This window comes from Stegodyphus dumicola, chromosome 3 (genome assembly GCF_044657685.1).
Source record: "Stegodyphus dumicola isolate Sdum_Otavi_A_Nest chromosome 3, ASM4465768v1".
NCBI lineage: Eukaryota > Metazoa > Arthropoda > Arachnida > Araneae > Eresidae > Stegodyphus > Stegodyphus dumicola.
Genome location: NC_140770.1, coordinates 203,265,684 through 203,287,072, shown reverse-complemented (window position 1 = coordinate 203,287,072; position 21,389 = coordinate 203,265,684). Strand labels below are relative to the sequence as shown.

Here is a 21,389-nt window from a genome sequence, read left to right as displayed (position 1 = left end):
CTTTTGAAATTTAAATATATAGCTTTCTGTACTATTAATATAAATCAGGGTTACAGAGCTGATAAGTTTTATTTTATTCCAAACCTCACTTGTTAAGAAAAAAATATTTTTACCGATTCTTAAGGCCCAGTAGCTTTGTAATGATATTTTTAATCTTTAGCATATTGGTGTCTATTCCTAGGAAAACAGGAAAAACACTTTTTTAAATATGTTTATAGCTTTAGCTTCTTTTATATGTATTTCATGCTGTAGATGCTATTTTATAGTTCTAAAAGAACTTCTGCATATCAGATTTTCTAGAATATTACATATATGCCTCTAAAAGTTTTAATTTGAATTTTTTTAAATATATGTTCATAAGCATATTTTTCAGAGGTAGTTTTGTTTATTAGCATTTTCACTCTTCTCCCTCTTACACTAGAAAAAATTTTCTCATGACAAAGATGGAAATTTATACTTTGCTAGATTTATACTAGATTTTCTTTTTTCATTAGATTGCTTTTATTTGTGTTATTTTATCATGTGTACATTTCTGAGATACTTTTATATTGTAAATAATTCATAAAGCACTGTGCGAGATGCCCATTGTAGAGACAATGTGACTTAATGTATGTGATCGTAAGATAGGACTGATATTTCAATTTTGCATGTACAGCTTGTATTTCTGTTTACTCCACTTATGTTACTTGTATTTCTGTTAATCTTGTATTCTCAAGTTCTATATTGTTCTGTCCTATATGTGCTCAGTTCATGCTGATCTATCTCATATGTACTCAGTCTAAATATATAGCTGAGATAGGAGTTGAGTTCTAAAATTGAAAAACCAAAGTTTATATCTAGTTATCTTTTCCCTTTTCATCAAGAAAAGTAAGAAAAATTTTACTATTCTTGGATTAAATTATCATAAAGATATGGTCTATGACTGATAGAACATCTGATGAAATAAATGCTAGCAATGTTATACTCCTGAAATAATGCTGCATCCTTACTGATGTTTCTGTTGTTTTAAAATGCTTTCATTTGCTCTGACTATGCTCTTTCTGTAAAACATGTAAACCAGATTGCTTGAATGCTAAAGTGACTAATAATAAACAACAGGTACAAGATTAAATAAATTTATAGTACTATAGTTATGCGCTAAATTATTTCAGTGTAGAAAAAATAAAGAAATTTGTCCATCTGTAAAGGTTAGTGATCACAAACTTGCCCACTGTTATGATGCTGTGTGACTATTTTGCTTATGTTCGTCCTTTTGTAGTAAGCCAGTTGTTCTGTTCGTATAAGTGAAGCACTTGTTATTTTGCCACTGAAAAGCATATCTTTTTTTAAAAGATTATAAAGGTCTTATGGCTGCTGCGTTTCAGGAGAGCATTATTGTGCATACTAACATATTCCAGGTAGTACCTTTCCAGTTTTATGAAATAAGACTTGCCTAATTGGTGATTTATAGTTTCTAAACCAAATATGCGGCATTGTGCTCAAGTCATAATTCAGTGATTTCTTATTGCATGCATTATAGGAATGCATCAGTGCAGATATCATATACTATAAAAGTGCACCAAAGATATTGCTTCATTCTACAGTATGTTTGTATGATATTCATAAAACAAAATTTTTAACACTTTACTAAATTTTTCTATAGCATTCTGCATTTTCAGATATAAAGAAAGTTTAGAACAGAATTTATCAGGCAGATCACATTTTGATTAAGATTTGATACATGATAGATGAGTTAATACATGATTTTATATTATCTTAATATAAAAGTATGTATTGATTATTTAAAATTTGAACTCCTCCTCCCAAAAATTACTCATTTTTCCTTCTGCAACTGTAAAATGTAATAGTGATAGTAATTATTGCCATGGAATTGCCCATAATCTTTGAAATATTGAAAGATAGTTCTTTTTATGATTTCATTCATGTATGAAAAATATACATGTATGTTTTCAACTCGCCTTTCTTATGGCTGTAAAAAAAGGGGGCTTTTAGTAATATACTTTAATGAATTCACTATTTTCACTAATTATTTCAAACAAACATGCTTTTTAAGTATTTAAGAAAATTTTTTATTTATTTTTATATATTTATTTTCAGGAACTTGGACTTTAGATGGTCTAGATTTAAATAGTCTTCAGTGTCACGTTTGTGGTAAAATTCTATCAAGAAGACAAACTTTGAAAATACATATGCAAACCCATATGGATTGTAGAAGCATGTTTAATTGTGAATTTTGTCCTGCTGTCTTTAAATGGAAAGAAAATCTTACTCGCCATGTTAGAATTAAGCATGCTTTGATGTGGTTACAGAAACAGCATGAGCTATAAAATGGCAACTCTTTTTTTTAATACTTGGATTGTACAGAAATGATTGACACAATGGCTCTAACAACGAAACTATTACACTATGCAAAGGGAAAACAAGTGAAATAGACACAAGGCTACAATGAGCTATTCAGAATGCGGCCGCAAGCGAACAGTATAAGTTAGCACTCGTCCATTTCGCTGTCATCATTGAGAGCGTGGACAGCAATGATGGAAGGTGATTATCACGGTCAGCATTGGACATCGTAGTTCCTATGGATGGAAGGGATACAGGATAGTGAGATCCATCGTTGCATGATGTCTTTGGGCAGGAACAAAGCACCCTCAAGGTGTACCATATCCCATTGGTTGGCCAAATTCAGCAGTGGAGGGGAGACTGCAGCCAAAGGTGTCAGCTTTGGGATGACCAGTAACATCACATACAGCAGCAAATGTGGCAGCTGTGTCATATTTGATCATAGCGAACAGGCACATAGCATTCAACAAGATGCTGGAAGAGCGCATAACATTCAACAAGATGCTGGAAGAGCACATAACATTCAAGAAGATGCTGGCTTGTGCAAGGAACATTGGAGGTGACTGTACATGGTGATTTGGAGATGACAGATGTGTGTGCAAAATAGATGGATCTTGGACCTCGGACTATGCCTTGCTTGACAAGATGAAGAACGCAGTCAGGGGCTAACATGTTGAATCTTCTGCCGAACTGTATGCAACTGTCCATTAGGTGGTGCACCAACGCCCCCCCAGACCGGTTTACCAAAGCCCTTCGGGACTTCACAGCCAGATAGCAGAAGTATATTTGCATGGGCGGGGATTATTTCTAACTGATGTACTATCAGTTTTGGGTTAATAAATTGTGTTCCGCTCTTTGGCAAAATTTGTGTCATTCATTTCTGTACGACCCTAAATGTTAGCTAAATACGCTGTGATACTCAACATGGAAAAGAAAAATTATATATTTTACAATCTGTTCTACCATGTGTGATATATTTTTGTGTTTGAGAATAAGCTTAATGCTGTAAGAATCATTCTCAGTTATTGTTTGGAATATTCCGTATATTTTTTATTTAAATATAATTTTGTTAAAAAGTGTTTTTTTTATTTATTTATTTACATCACTTCATGATAATATTTAAAAATGATATATTATTGATATATTTTATATTATACAAATTTTGCACATTTTATGCTATTGAAATATATGACACAGTGTAAATGTTCTATAGTAGGGCTTTCAAACTATTTTATGAATGGTGCTTTTTTTCTATGGACTAGCCACATAAAATAATTATTTTTAAAAAGAAAATAAATATATGCAATGACTTTATTGAGTACAGCTAGTGTAATTTCATAGGTCTTGCTAATAATTAATAATAATAAAGAACTGTGTTTATTGCTTATTGCTTAATTTAGTAATCAGTAATTGTCAAATTAAATTTAGAAGAAAAATTAAGTGTACTGAAGGGCAGCATGCTAGGATGTCCAAGATTAAAGTTTTTTATTTTAGGCAGTGATATCACGAGTTTGTTGATTAATGTGAAAGGCAAATATATTATGCTTTGCCAAGTAGGAACGTATTTCTTTAAAATTGCTGAGATTTCTGATTAAATTTGAAACATAAATATATTATGCTTAGCTGAGTGGTAACACATTGCTTTTTAAATTGCTGATTTTGTTAATCAAAATTGCCTTAATTTTGCATGAAATATAAAATAAAGAAAACAAAAATTCAAGCATTGGGCTTCAAGGTACACATGCTCATGTAGAGTACTGCATGTCTTTGAAATTTGGTGGTTGTAAGTGCCATTGTTTTTCACAATGTAAGGAACATATGTATATATATATATTAATTACAATAAGAAGACTTTCCATATACCATCTCCAAGGAACACAAATTTAATTTAATACCATGAATGAAAAAAAATTTTTTTTTTAGTCAGAATTAGTATTTTAAATAGTAATTTCAGCTTCTTGTTTAAAAATCTACTAAAAAAAATCTTTAAAAAAAAAAAAAAAAAAAAGTAGTTCTAAATATTGAAAAAGTAGTTATTGTCATTGATCGCTGTAAATTAAAATTAATTCATAGGCTTTTTATTTAATTTTAATTACTTTATTTTGAATATATACACACACACCCACACAGATTCTCCATTATTTAATAATAGAAATGCCATCATGATCTACCAAGGTATCGGGAACACATAATATAAAAATCCTATAATGCTATAGAGAAAATGCTCATAATTGATTGGTTTGGCCTGCCCTACTATATAGCATTTGCTTAATTTTAAAACATAAAATGTTTTCAGAAACTTGAGTAACCTTTTGATATTCAAAGAGCATGTTTTTTATTCTGTATTCATTTAGAATTTTTCTTCTTACTTTGTGTATACAGTTTTAAAAAATACGATTCCAAAGTAAATATATTTGTATTTCATTATTTAAAAAATTAATTAATTCAAAGTGCAGGTGTCTCAATGTATTGAATTATAGCAATGTATAAATTTAACAAATAATTTAGTAGTAATATAGAACCTAAAAACTATATGAGTTAATCTTTTTTATAAGATATGGTTTTGTATATGGAAAGGCTAAGTACATTTTAAGGAGATTAATTTTTATCAATTAAAAAGATTCATTGGTAGTTTTAACAAACACTATTCTTGATATAATGGTTTCTTATTTTATTGCTGACACCTTCCCCCCCCCCAAAAAAAAAGAAAAGATTTTTTTTTTTAAATTCTTTTAAATCTGAATTAACTTTTTGGTGGTAAAATTTTAACCTTAATAAAGCTTAGTTTATATAATCTGTTTAAAAGTCATGAATTGTTAACTCTTGTCTGTAATTTTTCAAAACTGCTGGTAGGAAATTATAAAATTTATAAGTATTTCTATGTAATTATCTTAAAGAAAACATTAATGGATGAAAATATTAATCCAATTATTATATTTATCAGTCTAGTTATGAGATACATATATCAATTTAGTTACAGAATATGAAATTTAATACCCAAGTCTACTTCCCTGTAAATCATAATTCATTTCTTTAACTTTGACGCAACTAGAAGCATGATACTTAAATTTTTCAAAAATAAGTTCAAAAATTCAAAATTTTAATTTCAAAACTTTGAATTTTTAATATTTTAAAAGATTTAAAGTCTTATTTCATTAAATTATTTTTCAATGTTTTTAAAAATTTTTGTGTATTTTGTTGCTCAAAAAAAATATTTTCAAAGTTCTAAAACAGGTGTTAAAAGTAGATTGTTTTCGTTTACAGATTTCAGTGAGTTGATATGGAAATGTTCTGTTTGTGGAAAGGACTTAGCTACAAAATACTCTTTAGCTAGACATGAGCGTCGACATTTTGAAGAAACTCCTCAATATTCATGTGAACTGTGTGGTTTACATTTCTCATGGAAAGAAAGCTTAAATTTTCATCTAAGAAGAAAACATAATGTATCAAAAGTTAGTTGATGTCTTGAGCAATTAAAGATAGTTGATAAATTATATATATTTAGCTGCCTAAATTTAAGTGCAAAAAGATAGGACAAAAATGATTTGGTGATTCCAGTAATCCCTCATGGTGAACGTGGTGTCTAATAGTATATAATTTATCTAATATTATGTTTCTCTTTCCATTAATTTTTATTTATGAAATCTAAAAGTTGTTCCTGTGTATTTTAAGAAAGTGAAATAACTATTGTATTTTAAAAATCAAAGCAATTGTAATATGTATTTTTAACAGTAATTTTTTAGACATTTTTTTTATTGCTGCAAATCTGTAATCTTCACAGTAGAGTAAGATTATACTATGAAGTAAGAGTACTTCATAGTAAGAATACCTATGTAAGCATTTCTTACAATAAATTATTTCTATTGGTGTCTCACTTTTCCATGCTTTAATGTGATGATGATTCTTGTTTTTATGAGATGTTTATAATTCAACATATTTTAACATCTAATTTTTATTTATAACTATTCTCATAGAATTCATTGAAGCAATTTCACAGATTTCGCTGGTATTTTAAAAGTATCATTTAAATTTTAAAATGTTCTTTTTATGTAACCTTTATATATAACATTTTTTAAAATTAGTCATGGTATGCAGAACAATTGTTTTCCATGTATTGATTTTTATTATATCATTAAAAATGTTTCAAGATGGATTCTATTTTTTTCCCACTTCCAGGCTTGAATATTTGGGAGAACAAGGCAAAAAGTAATTCTTCCATTGTTATGTCAAAATGGCAATGCCATATCTGTGGCAGTTATTTATCCAACAAGTACTCTCTTGAGCGGCATATGTACAAGCATTCAGATGTAAAGCATTACTTCAAATGCAATATTTGTAATCAACTGTTTGCTTGGGAATCCAGTTTATTGAGGCACAAAAAGTGCATTCATAATTGTTTACCAGCATAAAATACAGGAAACTTTTCAAGTGGAACTATATTTCTAGTGTTCATTCTTTTCCACTTGTCCACTGTAAAATATTATGTACACTTTGGGGGGGGAAGGACAGTTCTATATCTTTCGTTCTACTAGGCCGATTGACAAAATTCAACTTGTGTTTTTCGTATCTCGAAAGCGCGACTTAAGATATGCATTAGATTTATATATAGCGTTGTTCTAATGTAGGTATCTTGACACAAAGTTCGGCTTTTTCTGAAGTGATATGTCGATTTTTCTCCATATTTCGATTCTTCGACTCATTATGCAAAACAGCCATGTTTTTTAAAAATCTCACGAGTAGTTTTTAAAAAATTAGCTCTCAAACTTTTAACTCCTCATTGTTAATCGAATTTGATATATATTTATTAATATCTCCTTTTTTAGTAAAGTTACTTGATTCCTTCTTGCAGAATTCGAAATTTAGGTTTAATCCAAATATAATTCGTACATTTTTGTGATTTATTTCTTAAACTTGTATTTTTAAATATTTTTTATAATTTTTTGAAAAAAATTTTGTCTTTTTTTACGTATAAATTTTTTTATATCGTCTTTAAGTACATGTATTTCTAGGCACACCTGCAGAAAATTAGAGGTTTTTTTTATTCATAATTTTCTAAAATATACATGAATGTACATATTGGAGCAGTTTGAAATTTGGCATCTTTTTGTGTGTGTGCGATAATAATGCTAAATCTGGTTTACGCACTTTGTTAAAATTATTTGAAAGCATGAACGATGGCTTTTTTTCCCGCTCGGCTGTAATGAAAAAAAGAAAAGGAAAATAGGTTGCTATAAATTAAGAAGTCCGCCATGTCAATTATTTTTGGCGAAAACTGAAAAAAAATACGCCAAGATAAATTTTTGAATTTCTCTGTAAATTTTTGAATTTCTCCCCGAATTTTACAAAATTTAATATTTAGGCATAGTTTGAGTCGTAGAATCGAAATATGGTAAAAAATTGGCATGTTATTTCAGAAAAGTCCGGTTTTATGCCAAAGTACCTATGTTACGATAACCACTATATATAAATGTAATAGTATATATCCTAAGTCGAGCTTTCGAGATGAGAAATAAGCAATTGGAATTTCGTCAATTGCTCCAGTACAACGGGAAATATAGAACTGTCCGGTCTCCCCCCCCCTGCAGTGTACCTAAGATTTGCCATCTATTGTTTTCAAGTTCCCCCTCCAAATTATATGATATACATATGATGTCAACTTATAAAAGTCCAGATTTCTAATTAAATTATGTATGTTTATTGTCCAGTACTTGACATTTCATATAATGCAGTATTTAAAATTATATGTGGATTTCATGTTTAAAGCTATGAATTAAAGTAAAATTGCATTTTGCAACCTTAATTGTACTTAAAAATATAAATTAAAAATTCAATTTTTATTGTATTTTCTGTGGAATTACAAAAGGACTTTTTTTTTTTCCCTCATTTTAAAAGTATATTATAATGATTTATTTTTCTGTTTTTTATTATTTTATTTTTTTTTTCATATGACGCAGTGCAAATATTTATAGAGAATATGTATTTGATTTACAAATTTAGGTATAGTTATATGTATGGATGTGTATGGATGTATACATACAATTTGCATTTATAATTTGTTAAATATTTTGAAATTTAAAGATTTTTCATTATATTTGATAAGACAATTATCGTTTAATGAAAACTAAGGATTATTTGTCAGTACTTGTGATTAGTATAATTCAAATGTATACTTTGTCTTTATTTTCATACTATATGAAAAATGTTAGAAAGTAATGTGTAAATTTATGTAAGATATTGTAGTAAAAGAGTTCAGTATAAAGAACGCTAAAGCAGGATAAGATTTTTTATTTCTTTCTCATTTTATTCAGAATAATAAACATTTTATCTCAAAAGCACAAACAAGCAAAAGAAGTTTAATTATAGATTAGGTAGCTTGTGCATTATATTGATATGTTTTGCTTTTTATTTTAATCAGGTTCATAGCAACAGTTTAATGGTATCCTACTTGTAAAATCTTTTAGTTCTAGGCATTTTTCATGTATTATTATTTTTTATCTGAAACTTTAAAATTCAGTTTAGTTTTTTTTTTAAATTTAATTATTACTTTTCTTTGATTTTATAAATTTAATGATTTTAATGTTTATTATTTGAATATGCACTTCTTTACTATTAGAATATTACTTAAATGTGTATTTAAATGTAGTATTAACACAATCCTGACCTTAAAATTTGTAATTTATTTCTTGCATTTAAAAATAATCTTTATATAGTACTATTTTATGAATGTATGTTATCATCAAAATTTATTTTATGTCAGTTTACCTCTTTGTCAGCATAGGTGAAAAACTATTTTGGTGAAAATTCCTGATAACTAAAATTTATTTCCATGTACTGCAGAAAATTTCTTTGCCAAGTTTTGCAATGTTTCCATTATTTTACTGAATGCAGATCTCCATCTATTAAACAGTTGTTTATTGCTGCAAGTTTCATGCTTTGTAAAACTGTAAATAAAGTACAGTTGAAAATTTAGTTTAATATTTGGCATTATGTATAAAGTATAATTTATTAAAGTATGGGGCTAGATTCAAAAATTCTCTTTCTTCACCTTTCTTCTACTGATATAGTTAGATTTTTCTTTGTAGTTAAAGAACCATTTAAAAATATAGTCATTTTTTCATGCATTACATGTAAGATGCCCTTTATCTTTATTTGAATATCTTGAACAAGGTGGTGAACAATTATTACATTTTAATAGCTTTTCTCTATCCATTGCATAATTTATGTACTAAATTATAAGTTCTTCTGTGCTTTTATACGTTTGGCAATTATACAGGAGAATAATTTAGTGTATGAATCCCTTATATAAGAACATTATTTGCCAGAAGCTCATGCATTTGTTACTTAATTAACAGTCTATTATGTCATTGCAGTAATATCATTAGTTATTGTTGTTGTGACTTTTCACTCACTAATCTGACAGTAACATCAGATATTGATACATTAATTGTAGCCATGAGCACAAGGGTTATGCCTGTCATTTTCGTAGGCCAATGACTGACTGACCTTTGGCTCTTATAAGTGATATTATGAATTTGTGCAACTCCATTGTTGTTTTGAAGGAGAATTCATTAGGAGATGCATCCAAGGGTCTCCCACCTCTCTTCTCTGTGTGTCACCTTCTCTAAAGAACTTTTGGCTGGGCAGTATTTAAATTCCCCATGCTATGAAAACACTATGCACTTATGAATATCCATGCCTTTTCTGGGATTTGACCATGTGCAGTGGCCAGCTCATCTACCATGTGCCAGTGGGATATCCTTTTTTTGCCCTCATCTTCCTTCCCCCTTTTTTCCCCTGCAGAAATTCCTGCTTCCCCCTCTTTTGGCATTTAAAATTTGTCTGAAAATAACAGAAGTCTTATAGCAGTCAAACATTTCTCAATCTAAGATAATCTGTTTGGGCAATTCTTTGTTGACATGATTTTACTGGTTTTCCACCAATACATATTTCTACCGGTATCTTGTCAATTTATAATGAGATTCATTAAACCAAGCATTTCATCTAAAAAAAAAAAAAAAAAACTTGCCCACATTAATAGTCCTGTGGCATGGTGTTAAAAATTGTACCTTTGTGAATTGGTAACTTCTGTAACTTATTTACATATAATACCAGCTAAAGATTTAAATAAAAGTTACTGCCACTTCTTATAGTGTAATTGGTAAGAGTGTATACCCCTTGTCCTGTATATTTGGTTGAATCTGCCTGAGATACACATTAATTAAGCATATTCACCCTTACTTTTCTCTATATTTGGTTGAATCTGCATGAGATACACAATTAATGTGTATCTCATGCAGATCAAGCATATTCATCCTTACTTTTCTAAAGCCTTACTGCTGTTCACTAGATATTTTGGAATTTATATACATACGAGGGCCATCCAGGAAGTAGATTACGTTTCCGTCTGTGTCCGCTAGGGGCGGGGCTAGCGCGGCCATCTTGGGGTCAGAGCGTTGCGCAGCTCAGTCTGCATCTAGTCGTGCTAGTGAGAGGTTCGTGCTGTGCTCCGTTCAGATACTGGGACGGTTTGAAATGTCTGCGTTAATTGAAAATCCCGCGAGGTGCGCTCAGTAATAAGGTTTCTGACTGCAAAAAACTGTAAACCGATAGAAATCTATCGGCAGCTTCGTGAAGTGTATGGGGACAACATTATCACTGAAGGTGGAGTGCGTCAGTGGGTCATAAGATTTCAAAATGGCCGAACCAATGTTCACGACGAAGATCGAAGTGGGAGACCCAGCATAGTGACCGCCGAACTTCTCGAAAAAGTCGATGCTAAAGTCCGTGAAAATCGAAATTTCACAATAACGGAACTTTCTTTGAGTTTTCCACAAATTTCGCGAAGTTTGTTGCACGAAATCATAAGCGAAAAGCTTGGTTACCACAAGTTTTGTGCAAGATGGATTCCAAAAATCTTGACAGAGGACCACAAAAATCAGCGAATGGCTGCAGCGTTGAACTTTTTGGACGCTTACCATAAGGATGGTGACTCTTTACTCGATCGCATCGTTACTGGTGACGAAACATGTGAACTGTGAAACGAAATTGCAATCAATGCAGTGGGGGCACACAAGTTCTCCCTAAAAACCCAAGAAATGCATGCAAACAATGTCGGCAAGGAAGATGATGGCGACTGTTTTTTGGGACAGAAAAGGTGTAATTTTGGTGGACTTCCTGGAAAGAGGCACTACAATAAACTCTCAAAGGTATTATCAAACTCTCCAAAAACTCAGAAGAGCAATTCAAAACAAGCGCAGAGGAATGTTGAGCTTGTTGATTCACGACAACGCCCGGCCCCACACGGCAAATGTCACTCGTAGTTCTTGAATCTTTTAAGTGGGAGTTGTTTCCTCATCCGCCGTACAGTCCCGACCTGGCACCGAGCGACTTCCACCTATTCACAGCAATGAAGAAGTGGCTGGCTATGCAGCGTTTTGATGACGACGCACAGCTGCAAGAAGAGGTAACGAAGTGGTTGAAGGCGCAGGCGGCCGAATTTTTCGACGAAGGAATTTCCAAGCTCGTACATAAATGCCTTAATTTGTATGGTGACTATGTAGAAAAGTAGTATTTGAGTGTGGCTTTCATCTGTATATAATAAAATTTGTTTCCTGTACTTTGTTTATTTTTTTATTCCAAAACGTAATCTACTTTCTGGATAGCCCTCGTATATATATATTTTTATGTACTTCTGAGGCAATACAATGATGGAATAATTCAGGCAATCACTATCAGATTTAACCAGTTCATAAAGTTTATCTGTTCTAAATTTCATGTGTAATCTAAATAACTGATAGTTATTTGAGCACTACCAGTCAGTGATCCTTGCAGAATTATGTATAATTAGTAACTACATTTATAGTTTCACCATATTTATATATACATTAAATTAAAAAGTATACAATTATTTTTTTTAAAAAAATTGTTGTTTGATGCCATAATTCTCTCTTGAAAATATTTGATGTTATGTCTCCTGTTCTAAAGATATTGCAAAATTTGCAATTATTTATTTTAAAAAAAAATAATGTATTTTTTTTTTTTTAAGATAATATTGTTCAGTTTTCTATTTATATATATATATATATACAAATATATGGTTTACGCAAATGCTGCTTTAATTTTTTTTAACAAAAAAAAACTTTATTTAGGGCCAAATCTGATAACTTCAGTGAATAGAGGATAAACCGAAATCAACATTGCTGAATTTTCCACTGCCTTTAAATCATTCCTGAACATTATCATCATTGCTGTACCAAGAACAATGTAAATGTTTCTTCAGTTTGCTAAATAAAAAGGAGCCACCTGTGGTTAATTAGTGTACACATTGGATGGAAGAGAAACCTAAAATCTGCATTGCTGAACAGCAGTCTAGGAAATGGGAGATGGAACTTTGTTGTGCAAAAGAGCAACACTTTTTTGCTAAGATGGCGGCGGCATTTTAACTTTATGGCTTGTCAGAAGTAGAGCTGTAATAAAATTATAAGTACCCATTGTATTGTGGCTTATTATTAATAAGCAGTAGTCCGTTTTCATTCCAAAAAAATGGTACCCAAATTTTGCTGGTAGATTTCTGGATTCTGAGCTTGTGGGATTGGAAGAGATTCTCAATGTTTCCACATTATGTTCTTTTATTTCATTTCTGGGTCAAAATAGTGAAGCTATATTTCATGTCTTGTCAGCAGCCATAAAAAAATTTTCTGCATTTATCATGGAGAGTAGTTCTCAAGAATGTTTAGTCCAGCATTTCTTCATTTATGGCATCAATATTCTTAATATCATCTGCATCACTTTTGACATCCCCTGTATTTCATGCAGAATTTTTCCACTGATCCATATGTAGTGAAAAGCCAATGAAATCAAGTCAGTAAGGAACTGTTTCCATAATATCCTGAGAAACTGTCATTTGTCTATTTTTCATTATTATATGCCTCGATTTTAGAATGCATTTCATTAATGGTCATGTCTGCACTGCAGCCTGCTCTAGAATCATCTTTGAGTAGCATTATCCTGTTTGAACATCTCAGTTCATGTTTTATAATGACATAAGAAATCGCTGTATTATTGTAGACTGCAAACATGCATCAATGGAAATGTCATATATCTTTGGCAAGAACTCGGTCGAGCAGATTCTGATATTTTCAGAATTAACTGATATCAATTTCTGGCAACATTTAACAGCCTTTCAAAAATAATAAAATTTTCTGTGTGTAATTTTACTTTTTATGGTTCAAAAGGGCAATGCAATTATTTCGCCAAATTTTATTATTCTGCAAAAGTTACATCATGTTTAGAATTTATTGAAAACCTCATATTTAAATGCTTGGCATAAGCTTAGTTTTAAAAATTGTGTCTTTAAAACGATAATTCTCATGTATAGCTTTCACAAAATTAATTTATATATTGTAAAATATTTAAAAATAACATAGAAAAATAAGTACAAACAGATCAGAATTGAGTTGTAAAAATGTAAGTGATAAAAAGGTTTTTTAGTTTTTAAAAAGACTACATAGTGGATATTATACTGTAATTTGAAGAAAAGTGTTTAAATAAATTAGACTTTCAGTGTTTACTTTTTTACCTTGTATCATTCATTTAAGAAAGGGGGATGAAAAGAGAGAAAAGAACTCTTGGAACAGAAGTTATTGATTTTTAAAATTCATTATTCACGTATGTCAAGTGTTTGAATATGCAGACATAATGCAATAAAAATAACTACTGTTTTTTGGACTCTCCACGTTTATGTGATGATATAAAATCAGATAAATTTATAGCACTAGGTATTGTATTAGTATTTTAAATTTTAGTGTATCCATTATATATAAATCTGAATTTCTAGAAAAGTTTGTGAATTTTACTTTTATTCATCATGCATTTTGAATGATTATAGTTCACATTAACATGTTGATAGATGAATTTAGTTATGCTTTACTAAGAATAGACTTTACATGGCTTAAAGTTCATTGCAAGTAATTCTGGGACAACCAAAACCTCATGAGAATATATTATCATATATTTTTTATGTAATGAAATAACATTACTATAGCTAAAAATCGCATAACTGTGATCAAAGTAATATTATTATTTAGGCTGTGTAAACCTTTCAAAGTAGTATATGTTCATATTGATTTGAATGCACCATCCTTCATCTGTTACAGTTCATTAAAAAAAAAAAAAGTTTCAGAGAGCAAAACAAAGACACCTAATGGCAGACTGCATGCAGCCTGTGGGGGTTCTCCCCACATATACACATACATAGCTAGGTTAACAAAGTTTATTATTATTGACCGAATTTATCCAAATTTATGCATATTTTCTTGTTTCTAACCTTTTTTTATGCAAAGATTATTTGAAATTAGTGCAACAGAAATCTTGAACTAACTGATGTTTATAACTCCTCATTCTTAAATATTTGCTAAATGTAACTAAAGATGCAATGTATGTTAGCTTTTGAGGGTGCAGAAATTGTCACCACTATTTGCTCATTTGCTGGAAGGAATCAGTAAAAGGGAAAAAAATTAGTAAAGCAGGCCATTATAAGAGATAATTGTTTATGTTTGCATTCAAAGTTATTTGCTTCTCTCCCCTTCCTATACACATATTATTTTAAATATGTTTAACAATCATTTAAATAACAATTTATACACATTTTATTTGTAACTTTTTTCCCGAAAAAAATTCTCAAGTAAGTACATTTAGAAAGCAATTATCTGGTATATTACTATCTATATAAAAAATCTGGTTAAAATTTATTCAACTGCTGTTACTTTTTTTTTTTTTTTTTTTAATGTACTTAATTAAAATATTTATTTTAGGGAAGTACAGCTGCGATATCTGTGGGCGATTATACACAATGTCTAGCAACCTTAGCAGACATCGTAAAACTCACCAAGGGGCAGCTTATCAATGTGGCATTTGTGGTGTAACATGTTCTCGATCTGATAACTTAAAAGTGCACATGAAAAATCTTCATGGTGTTTTATAAATTATTTACTTAATATTTTGTTCTTTATTGCAAATTATGCGGTACATAGGATATTTATAAAAAGTAGGTATAATTTATTATATTTATTAATTTTTTAATGTATGTCTCTTGATTTTTTAACATGCTAATTATTTGCCATTTATTGTAATTGAACTGATGCTACAGTTTAAATTTTAAAAAGTATTGATTTAAATTTTATTATGTGAAAAATTCAGTATGCTTTAAATTTATTTTTAAAGAAAGTAATTTTGTCATATATAAAAGAAATTAGGTTGTGTTTATCTCATTTGTCTGACAATAACATTAAATAGTAGACCACAAATTTTAACGTAACAATGAGATATGCACCTTCTCTTGATTCATCATTTGGACAACGGACAAAAATTTGCCTTATTTCATTCTGATTTTGAATGAGAATCCACTGGGAGATGAATTCAATGGTCTTCCCCCATGCCTTCCACCAACATCTCAAGAAGAGTTTAAGTTTGGCACTATTTTGAGTGTTCTCATGCCACGTGCACAGTTGACAGTTATAAAGATCCACATGCACACTTGACACTTATGAAGATCTATGCCTCTTCCTAGATTCAAATGTGGACCGAAGACTTTGGCAGCTAGTTCCCTTACCAGCATACTAACAGGGTAACAAAAAAATTGTATTGGGAAAAATCGTTCTGAAGAATTCTGAGAAATTATGTAAACGTTTTTGTAAAAAAAAAAAAAAAAAAAAAAAAAAAAATTATCCAGTTTTTCCCTAGGCATTGTGATAGTTACAGACAGTTTTGTGCTCGAAATTGAAGTGAAAGATTCAGAAATCACTGAGCTTAGCTGAATATTCCACTGACACTGATATATGTGTAGATTAATTTTAAAGTGTATATTAATATCATAGGTTTAAAATTAGTGCTTAAATGACTACATAATTTTCTCTTGCATATAATAAATTGCTCAGAATTACATAACACTTATGTATCAGTTACAAGCTTTATAACACTCAAGTGAAAAATTTTTATGAACACAGTATGAGCACTGAGAGAGAAGGTTCTTTAGATACAAAACCGAACTTCTTACATGACTGTCATAGAGCAAAAATTCTTGTTAATGTATATTTTTATGATTTAGTAAGTTAAATGTAAAAGTTTGCATGTATTTTTCAGAAAAGTTCCCCGAGTTTTGTTCTGATAGTTTTCTGTAGTCAACTGCTAAGTTATATTAACTGCTTCTGTTTTCAGCCTGAAATATTTAACTTCCAAAATTACCTTGTTTTGTAACATCTGCCTAAATGTGCTCAAAATTACTCATTGAGAAGTTATCTATGTTAATTAGTTCTCAAATACCTCTGCTGAATTTACACATATTGATATAATATTAAAACAAGATCAGCATTTTACTAATTGCACTTTTCGTCTACAAAAAATATATAAAAAGTTAGATTTTGCATTTACTGAACTCGCTTCAGTGCTGGATGTATTTTCACAAAATTCTATACCTTATTTTGGAAACTGTGTAAATAGAAATACAGGCTTAGGATAAGTATTTATGGAAATAAAAGCTGTAGTCACCTTTCTTTTGTAAGCTCTTGAAAACATGGAATGTTTTTCTTTAAATTCTGGATTTTAAAACATGGAATTTATTTCTTTAAATTCTGGATGAATTCTTTTGGGGTAAAGGAAATATAAGAGGCTCTGTTAGTGGAAATGTCTATTTTAAATGTATAAAAATTCATTAAAATAAATTTTCAAATTATTTACATAGTTTAGTTTATGGTTTTAGCCAATGGTGATGAACAAAATTCTTTTTAACATGTCTGAATCTGTGGCCTGTCTACATGTGCCTGCTGGTTAATCAGTGTGTAATCATTCATAAATCCTCTTCTGATGACTATTTTGTACAGCTGTCTTTAAGTTTGTTAAAAATTTTCTGCTTATTTATTTTATTAAGCATCACATTTCATAATTCCGTTAAATAAATTTAAGTTAAACAAGATAATTATGTATGTCATCCTTTTATCAGTTTGGGAAATCTGTCAATAAAAAATTCAATTCTGTGCAATTTTTGTAAAATTAAAATTTTCCTATCAAGTTATAAATTTATAAAAATCTGCAATTAGTCATCAGTGTAATGCCTGTAGATAAAGGTAACTGCTATCTCTTAAGAAATCATGAACATGTATTTTTTCATAGAAGGCAAAAATAATATAAAAATCTTATTTAACTAGTTACAAGTCAGTTTATTAAACAAAAAATTGGTATAGAAAGGTAATATTAGAACTCACTTATTGTTACCTTGTTAGTTAACACTAGAACTACAGGAGATTAACCTATGCCTATTTTTACCAGGAAAAGAATCCGATACTTTGATAAACCTAATTTTAGTATTAATGAACATATCTTCATATCAAATTAAGCATCATTTATTTCCTCTCCCAAGTTGTTTACACTAAAGAAGACATGTAAGATAAAAAATATTTCTTAATTCATTTTATCTATTCAAAAAAAAAATGTCTACAAAGTATTGTCATTAAATTTCACCCTTTAGTACCTATATGTGATTAAGTTTGATTCATTCTGTTCTTAAAATTTAGTACAGAAAATAGTTAACAATGTGAAACCACTGATAAGTTACCTTGTTCAACAATATTAAAAACTGATACATCCTTCAGGGTGCTTAAATTATCAATTAAAAATAATTTTAAAATGATAAGTTATATTTATGAAAAAATTTAGTTAATTGCTGTAAATAGTTTCTCATTACATGAAATGTAGATATAAACCTAAAACTACTTTTTAATAGAACATATACGTTTGAGAGTATGGCATTTTGTTTCTGTACCTAAAATTAATATATCACCTCTTTACACATAACCAAGTGTGGTTAAAAAGTAAGTAGACCGAATTTTTCCCCAAGCTGCTATTAGCTTGGAAACCATCATTAGGTCAATGATTCTCAACCTTTTATAACCCACATACCCCTTTCACCACTGCTAGATCGCTCCCCCTCTTTTCCAAAACTCGAAAAATACATATATACATTTATTTAGATTTAGATGATTTTTTAACGTGTTTTATAAATTAATCAGCAGAAAGTACAGGAAAAGTAGATAAATACGAAAACTTGAACAAAAATGTAGTTTTTTATATTCATAAACTTAACAGTTTACCCCAAGTGTACTTATAATGTTTGCTGATAGACATAAACTTAACCCCTGAAAATACGAAACTCAGTCACACAGTTGTAAAATATATAATATCATTGTAATTACAGTTACAAAATAATATCTTTTTTGTAAATTTAATTCTATTTATATTAAAATTTATATTTACAATTTATTTTGTAAATATATATCAGCTCTAACTGTAATTGCTGCTGATAATTCCAGTTACTTAATTGTAAAAGTAATTGTCCTCTACAATTACATAAGTATAGTATAATTGAATCACAATTGCAAATTGCATTTCAACTTTGCATATTTGATGCCGAGAACAATTTTGAATAATGGCTACCTGTAAGAAAAATAGTACTATTTTCCATCTGGAACTATCCTGCTTAACTTCTTATATTTGTAGTTATGACATAAATTAAATACTACATATATTTTATTTACATATTTGTGAAAGAATACAGTTAGAACAGAATGTGTTTACAGGAGCAATATTGGCTCTTTCAAGTAGATGTAAATCCATGTAATTTTGGGAAGAAAAAGTGTACTTATAATGTTTGCTGATAGACATGTATGTGTATTTAAATTACTTGATTATGTAAAGCACATAAAGGCCTATAGGATTGATTCTGTCCTGGAGTTCTTGTCAAGGGAAAAAGCCCTGAAGGACTACAACTGTATCACTTTAAAACTTTAAAAGACTGTATCACTTTTCAAATCATTGCCACCATATATTATCGCTCTGTCTTATATTTAAAGAAATTAAATAATGAAGAATCTGCATAAATGTGTGTATATTTCTCACACTATGGTAAAGCAACGGTACCTATAGCCATGAAAATTTGAATAATGTAATCTTCCCTAATAATTCCATGTAATCATCCATTTTATAGTTTGAGTACATAGAACATGATATTTAATAAATAAAGGTAATGCACAAAACATTTAAAAAATGCCCCTTTGGACGTAATTTAAAATTTGAAACCTTTCAGATTTCCCCCCCCATTACACAAGAAATGTGTCTTAAAATGTCATAGCTTTCTGATTAATATGTACTGCTGTGGAGAACTTGTAACAGGTGAGCTTTTAATCAGAAACACTGTATATGTATGTATATATAAAGGTCGAAAATATTTCTGTTTAGTTGTATTTTTATATGAGTTAATGTTACAAATCACAGTGATAATTCAGTACATTTTATATTACCTTTTTTCATAATAAATGCAATGTAAACCGTCTTGATAAATCTAAGATATTAATTTATTGAACATCAGAAATTTGAAGCTAGAAATTTGGAACTACAAACACTTCAAAATGGTGAATTTTAGACACATTATATATATTTTAGTGTAAGAGGAAATATCCTGTTGGAGGAAATTCTCAAAAATTAACCATCTGTACTAAAAATGAGTGAATGTAAGAAGGTAATATCAAGTTAATGACAGTTCTCACCATTTTTGTATATTTTTTGGCAATTTTAATTTAATGTTGCTTTAATAAACCTTTATATCTTTTCCTATGTATTGTCATATGTGCATATGTCAGTAGATTTTTTTTTTTTTCCAGTTTTCCTAAACACAGCATTTAGAAAATTTTTAAATACTTATGCCATTTAGAATGATATGGAGAACTTTTCTATTAATATTTGTGAAAATATATTTAATATTATGATAATTTGATATCCAATCATGTTGTTTAAAAGAAAATCTAATGTAAAATCATTTAATGTAATGCCTGAAATATAGTATTTAAGCATTTGAAATACATGTCTTAAAATGTATGCTCTACTATAAGATCCAGAATTTTAAATATTTAGACTTTCATAGTTTGAATAGTATATTCATAGTTTGAAAAAAATATAATGTAATTAATTTTCAAACATTTAATTGCAGAAAGACGTTACCAATGTAAGATCTGTAATGTTCTTTTCACAAAGTCTTATAATCTGAATAGACATTTAAGGGAAAAACATTTACTACGAACCACTTATACATGCAAGCTATGCAACTTCCCTTGCAAAAGAAGAGACAGACTAAAAATGCATTTCATGACAGTACATTCATCTTTTTGTGGTAAAGGGGAAAACCTTTGAATATCTTCTTGAGATATGTGATTTAAGGGGCCTTATTCTTTATAAAGTGCAATGTTGATATATGTATTCTTGTTTTTGTTGAAACAAATATTTTGTATAATGTCATATTCAAAGAGTGTTATTACAGTTTTTAAAAGTTTTAAACTGAGACTTCTAAGATTAGTAATTTTTTTTAATATAAAATTATAATTTTTTACCTTTTAGTACCATTTTAATGTACATGTAAACTGAATTTTATATCAATATTTTGTTTGTTTTTGAGATTAATAAATACAATTTGTGTAAATACAATCATCCTTTAGTACTTGCATCACTTAAAACATAACTAAGTTAACAAAATAACAGTTGTTTATTAATATAACAACAATAATTAAAACATATATTTAATTGTATTTCTATGCTTCATGTGGGTTCTTCTAATTTTAAAAGTTGAAAATTGATTACTATATTTTTCAGTTGCTTCTTTTTTGAATTTTGAAAGAAAAAATATGTGATGTTTTCTGCTTTTATTAAATAGAATAACTAATATCAGAAAAGGTAAATAACTAGAAATAAAAGCGTGTTTGTTGAGAACATGGCTGAATTCTTGAAAAAACCTTTACTGGGGAAATGATTCATATCTCATTTGGCAAAGTGTAATATATGAAGTAAGTTTGATACTGTAACTTATAAATGTACCTCCAAGATATCAAATATAACACGTCTAAGATAATTCAAGTTAAACATATGTATTACTGTGTGAATTGGCAATTTTCAAGTTAATCCCATCTTTTAATCTCTCAGGCATGACCAGCTTTATCCAGTCGTGAAATGTT

At 29.3% G+C, this 21,389-nt stretch overlaps 1 long non-coding RNA gene across 2 annotated transcripts; it reads left to right on the top strand.

The window, feature by feature from the left end:
* Positions 1-743: 743 nt before the first annotated feature.
* LOC118182400 (uncharacterized) lies at positions 744-20,865 on the top strand. Of its 2 annotated transcripts, XR_015040396.1 has the most exons (4): positions 744-3,345; positions 5,605-5,792; positions 15,153-15,385; positions 20,375-20,865. It is a non-coding gene; the product is annotated as an uncharacterized LOC118182400 (long non-coding RNA). The 2 variants fall into 2 exon arrangements; XR_015040395.1 differs by having other exon boundaries at positions 781-5,792.
* Positions 20,866-21,389: the final 524 nt, after the last annotated feature.